The sequence below is a fragment of the Chlorocebus sabaeus genome, chromosome 1 (genome assembly GCF_047675955.1).
Source record: "Chlorocebus sabaeus isolate Y175 chromosome 1, mChlSab1.0.hap1, whole genome shotgun sequence".
NCBI classification, from domain to species: Eukaryota; Metazoa; Chordata; class Mammalia; order Primates; family Cercopithecidae; genus Chlorocebus; species Chlorocebus sabaeus.
Window position 1 is genome coordinate 129,925,469 of NC_132904.1, and position 6,932 is coordinate 129,932,400.

Here is a 6,932-nt window from a genome sequence, read left to right on the forward strand (position 1 = left end):
CAACCTCTGCCTCCCAGGTTCAAGCAATTCTCCTGCCTCAGCCTCCCCAATGGGCACACACCACCACTCCCAGCTAAGTTTTGTATTTTTAGTAGAGACGGGGTTTCACCATGTTGGCCAGGCTGGTCTCGAATGCCTGACCTCAAGTGATCTGCCTGCCCCGGCCTCCAATGTCCAATCTTTTTCGGGGCTGGATGGAAGAAAGAAAAAGATTGTGTCCAGTCTTTTTCAGAGCTGGACGAAAGGAGTTGTGTTCATCAATGGACAAAACCTAGGTCGCTACTGAACGTTAGGTCCCCAGAAAACCCTTTACCTTCCAGCACTGTGGCTTCATTCTGGAACAAATGAGGTGAACTCTGCCCATGGCCCCTGCCCCCAGTCCACCCAGAGGCAGAGCTTGAATCTCACAGCCACCTCACCTTGTCCCAATCCTCACTTGCCTCGTATCTTGGAGTCACACACACTCGATCTCCAAAAATGCGAGGGAAACAGCTGGAGACAGATGAAGAGAGCCGTTTTCCCACGAGGGAAGACAACTGTTTTCCCACGAGGGAAACAGCTGGAGATGATGAAGCGATCCTTGGGGTGTGCAAGAAACCTCCAGTAAGAGAGTTTGAGTACGCAGGCAAAAACTCAGACACAAAGACTGACCAAAAATTGGAGACAGGAATTCTAGGCCTAGGGAACAAAGGAAAGAGGGAGCCAAAGGGACTCCCTCTGACATTCCCCCAGATACTCCTTTTGGGAGAATGCTGAAGGTTTGGAGGCACAACGCTTGAACCAGGGACAAAGAAAAGCAAAAGATGGCAAAGTATTGCTGTCTTGTCTGGCCCAAGACACCATTCATAAGCCTTCAGTCTTTCGGTGTAAGTCTGGCTCAGATGAGGATTGGGTGTGCCAAGTTTTAATCCTCTATGTGCATGATAAAACCCCATCCTCACAAGAAGAGATAGGTTATGCTCTCTGCTGCATCAAGGAATTAGCCCCCATGTTCCCCTCAAAGGAGAAGAAAAACAGCCTAGTGAAAATCCTTGCTCAGTGAAAAGCCCTGGGATCCCCTATCATGCTTGCCCTTTCCATATGTCTCACATAAAAAGGGACAGAAAGATCAAGGGGCAGCAGGAGAGTTAGAGGAAGAAAGACCCAGAGACCATGGGGGAGCCAAACCAATTGCTCCTTTAAATCCTTATCCAAATGTAAGAAAAGAACTAGAACTGTGTAAGAGGGATACTGAGAACTTCCCTATCCCTTCAGCACAGCAGGCATCTAGCATGTTCCGTCTTAGGGAAGTTCCCATGGGACAGGGAGAGCTTGGCTTTGTAAACACTCCCCTTACAAGTACTGAAGTTAGGAATTTCAAGAAGGAAATGAAACCACTCCTAGAAGATCCCCTCGGTTTAGGGGGATCTTTATTATTTTTGAGACGGAGTCTCACTCTGTTGCCCAGGCTGGAGTGCAGTGGCGTGATCTCAGCTCCTGTTGGGCCCCTGAGCTTCCCTATTTCTAAGCAGGCCGCTTCATAGAGCAGGGAGCTCCCACTTTGGCAAGGTCACCTGGAAGTGCTTTGCCTCCCTGAGCCTATAGATACGCAGCGTTGCAAGAGTAGGGTCCCTCCACGGGGGCATAGCTCTGGCACACATAGACTATGTTGTGAGAGAGGAGAGCTGGGGAGGCATGGGTGCATCCTACTACCCCTCTGCTCGATTTCCCCAAACAGCTTCTGCTGTATCTAAGTTGTAGGGCACTAATGCTGTGTGTAGGGCCCTTTTACAACGGTTGTGATGATTGAGACAAGGACTAGGGGCAGGACCCGTTCCCTCTGTCTTCAGCATATCAGAGTTTATGTGGCCACTATTTTGATGTGTCTGTGTGGGTGGGTGGGTGGACCTTACCTTCTGTTCTTTGTCCAGCTGTATAATTGATATGGTTGTTTTTGGTACAGAGTGCTCTGCACAGACGTATGAGTGGTTGCATGCCCTGTGACCTGTCTTTGGCACCTGTGAAGTCAGCCAAATACATGGCCAGTAATGACCTGTAAATCATGCCAAGATGGAACACAACGTGTCAGACCGGGGGAAGGAAGGTACTTGGCCTTTTCACGCAAGATTTAATACAGGCAGGGATTTGATACAGGGGTGCGATACAGCACTGTAAGTTTAGCAGCTCTTTCTGGCCAGTGGAAACCACTTCATCTTGGAGTATTACTGGACTTTAGATGATCAAACATAGAAGTGACCGCTGCCACTCCCATTGTCCTGACATCATGACAGTGGCTGAATGTGTCATTATGGTTGGTAACTGGCTTGAGCAGTGGGATGGTTGGAGCTTGGGGAGATTGTGCAAACACCACCACTTCACTGCTGGTAAGTTTGTTGTCAATAACACATTGTGTATCTGTATGTCATGGCATCGAAGGTGTGTGTTCAGCACGTTTTTGCACAGTACTCCCCAATATTCATGCCTTTACACTTCCTGGTTTATAAAGTTCAAGTTTTGTTGTGGAATCTACACCTTAGAAAATGTAACTCTAACTTCTGTGCAGCGCTAAATTCTAACTGATCCAAGCCAACTGTGTAATCCCATTGTGTTTGTCGGTGATTGGTTTGGGGGTAGGCCTATGGCTCTACAGTGAACCATGAGACATAAGAGTAAGGCGGCTGAGGGCCTCTTGGAGAAGTCTCCAAGGGTACATGCTGGTGCTGGGCATTACTGAGTCTGTACTGGAGCCTGAAGTCACTGCAGCCACCATGCCACTGTGAGGGCCGGCCTAAGGGCAAGCCGACAGTCCAAGGACAGCAGGGAGAACAGCGGGAACCACTGAACTAACTGATCCTAGAATCACTCCGGTCTGATTTCTTATTTTTAGAGATCACAACATTTTCTTATTGTTTGAGCTAGTTTAATAAAAATTTTCTGTAGTGGTACAGACTTGATCATGTAAAAGAATTTCCATTTTATATTTCTAGTTTCCTAAAAGCATTACTTTTAATTTTATAATGGATGTGTGTGGAATGCTTTTATGCATCTATTGAGATGATTATATGTCATTTTTCTTTTGATTCATTAATGTGGTAAATTACATACAATTTTTTCCATGTTGAAAATGAACAGTTGCATTGCTCAGATACACCGTACTAAATCATTATATTGTGGCTTTTTGGTACACTATTGGATTGGATTTGCTATATGCACTTAGCATTTTTGCATCTATACTTATTAGTGATGTTTACAATGGTTTCCTTTCTTATATTCCCCTTGTTTAGTTATAAAGTGAACTTGGTAGAGCTCCACCTTTTCTATTACCTAGAACAATGGGCCCTTGCTTGGGCTTGGAGTCTGCTCTGAGGTCCTGACTAGTGTGCAGGACGTTCGGCAGGCGCGCCTGGGACCAGCACCTGCGAAGGGAGGAGCAGAAGCAGCGCTGGGCAGAGGGAGCAGCAGGCAGCAATCCAGCCCCGGAGGAGGCCGCGCTGATCCCTGAAGAGCGAATGGCCTTCCCCATTGTCCCAGGCTGGGCGAGGTGCGTGGACTTTGTGGCCGCACAGGGATCCGTCACCGGATGTGGGAGGAGGCGTGACTTCCGGGGCGGCACTTGGTCTCTCCAGCGAAGGCAGGCCCCACAAAGGGCTGACCGCGGGGAGAGCTCAGAACATCTTCTGAAAATAAACCTTTTTTTACACATCTGTTTTATTTTTTATATCGGCCTAAACTATTTAATGGCTTGGGTATTTGAGTTTTCTTTTTCTACATGGGTCAAATTTAATAAGTTATGTTTTTTTCCCTATAAAATTGCCCTTGTCATCTTGATTTTTAATTTTTCTGTCATGAAATTTAAAAAAAACCTGTTTAATCTATATTAATCACTTTGCGCTTTTTTTCTAATATTGCTTGGTTTTGCCTCTTGGTCAGTTTTCTTAAAGATTTCTCAATTTCACTAATGTTTTCGAAGTACTACTTTTATGTTGTTATTTATCTGTATCGTGGTGTTAATTTAGTCACTTTATTTCTGATTACACCTTTATTCTGTATTTCTTTCTACTACCTCAGTGTGTACCGTGTTTTTCTTTTTTCCCACTTGAATTATTAGTGTCTTTATTTTCTTTATTTTGGGTTTCTTGATGAGTGAATTTAAGTTTATAAATATTATCTAATTGTCATTTTAACAGCATCCCAGGATATTTTTTCTATTTTTAAAATTTTATTTGAAATAATTCTTATTATTTCTTTGTCATCCCACATAAAGAATCACATAGTTGGCTCAACCAAGCCTGCACTCCCAGGATCTCATCTCATTTTAGCATATCACAAAAAACCATGATGCAGTAGACGCACCTATGTAACATATGAAGAATGATAAAACGACTACTCATTGGCAGTCACATAGCGTAATCATTAGAATAGTAACCAAACATTACCAACGTCCACCTTTATATTTCCTCCTCTCTCCTGCTCCAGTGGTAACTGGAATAGCTTACGTTTTGTGCTTATTATCCTCGTGGTGTACTTTAGTGTTTTACTATCTATGCATCTATCACTAAGATACTATTTGCATTTGTGTGTTTTGAGTACCTTATATAAATGGCGTTGTATTGTGTGCAATTTTCTTAGATTATTTTGATGTCATACTGTATGTATTCTTCTGAAACTATTTTTTTGTTGTTGTTCAACATTGAGTTCATTACCTATACCGCTCTACAGAAATCTACTTCTGAATGCACTCAAGATCACTCATACATCCTTTTTGGGGTGGACAGTTTAGCTTTCTTTAGTTTGGGGATATTATGAACAATGCTGATGCAAACATTTATGTGTAGGTTTCAGTGTGCATGTGAAAGCGTTTCTATAGGATGGACAACTTGAAGTAAAATTGCTGCGTCTTAGGACTTAACACATTGTCAATTGCACTAGATGGTACCAAATTGCTTTCCAGAGTAGTTGAGAATAAACTTCTACCACAGTGCCAATCAACATATGTGTGTAGAATTTTATCTTCTTTTAGCTTTTAAGCTGTATTTCCTTATTGGTAAGGAAGTCAGTGTCTTCTAATATGTTTATTGGCCATTTATACTACTACTTCTGTGAAATGAGTATTTCTATCTTTTGCCCATTTTTGTAATGTTTTTGCTTTAGTTTATTTCTTGATTTACTTTTGAGATGATTTTGAATGTTTATTCTTTGAGGAATATAAATGTTTCAAATGACTTCTTCCAATTTATGGCTTGTCTTTTCCTTTTTGTATAAAATGGGGTCTTTCTATGAACAGGAAGCTTTTTGTTTATTTTTAGTAGTCAGGTTGACCTAGCTTTTACTTCATGGCTGTGCTTTCATGTCTTATTTAAGAAAATACTTTACTGTAACAAGACTGTAACAACAGTTTATCTACAATTTCTTCTAAAAGTTTTACTGTTTGTTTTAATTTTAAAATCTTTAATCTGTATATTAGGGGCTGAATTGTGTGAAACCCTAATTCCTAGTACCTCAGAATGCAACTGTATTTGGGGATATGGTCTCTAAAGGGGTAACTAAGGTACAATAAGTTCATTAAGGTGGGTCCTAATCCAATGTGACTGGTGTCACTGTATGAAGAGGAAATCATGACACAGAGGAAACCCATGTGCAGACACAGGGAAGCGATAGCCATCTGCGAGCCGAAGAGGGGCCTCAGAAGGAGCCAGCCCTGCTGACACCTTGATCTTGGACTTCCAGCCTCCAGAACTGTGAGAAAATAAATATCTGTCGTTTAAACCAACCAGTCTATGGTATTTGTTACAACTGCCCTAGCAAACTTATGCACCTTTCAAATTAATTTTTATATACATTGTGAGGTAAGATCCAGTATTTTAAAAACATATTAACCTATTGTACTTTCTTCCCACAGGAATCTGGAATGTCATCTAATACGTAAAGTTTTTCAAATATTTTTTGGGTTCATTCCCTCAATGAAGAGAACTCATTGCTTGAGAAAGACTCTGAACAAGATGAGATTGCTAGCCAAGCTGTTCATTTGTCTTGGCTAGAAATTCTCTGCAGCCCATAATCCAAATAGTTTACATGTCTAGATGCCTGAAATTTATTTTTCAATTCTTGTCTTAACTTCCTGAAGTTAGGAAGTTAGGTTCCTAACTATAGGAACCGAAGTTTTGTCAAAAGCCAATTACCCTGTCCCTGCTCACACACAGGCAGCAGCGGAAACAGGCTGAACACCTACCACAAGAGTGTACACAGAAAAGCAGAGAATGTTTGCTTCCCATATGTGGCCTGGCTCCAAAAAGCCATCACAGGAATTCTGATGTAAAGCACATCCAAGTTCGTTCAGTTCTAAACGTTTAAACATTTGTATTCTGATTTGCTTTTAAAGCATTGATTATTTTGACTGTAGTTCCCAAATACGTGGCTTTTTAATCTTTTTGATGCTGATTTCTAATTTACCTTTTGTGTATGGAAAATGCCTTTTCTAAAATGTCAATTATTTGAAAATTTCTAAGACGGATTTGGAACTCAACATAAGGTCAAGTTTGAAAAGTTTTTATGAACAAGAGAGCTGCATGAGTTGATTGCTGAGGTAGAAATGAGATAACAATACTTAGATAATAAAATTTAAACACTGTTTAGATTTAACCATGTTGTAGGCATGTTTTCATGCCATTAATGTGATCCTTGTGCTTTAGTGATGGTTTTATAGTGTAATCTATATTAACCCTAAAATGCATGCCCTCTACTACCATGCAGAAGGGCCTGCTGAAATATGAATCTGAGCATGTCTTCCCTGTTCCTGGCCTCTGCCTGTTGAGAAGAGTGAACCCTCTCCTGAGTGACTCCCATCTCCACTATAATGCCTTGAGCAGAACTCTCTGCATTGTGGCACTTACATATTGCATCACGTCTTGAATTTCTTTGTACTGGGGCTCCCCAGGGAAACAGAACCAATAAAA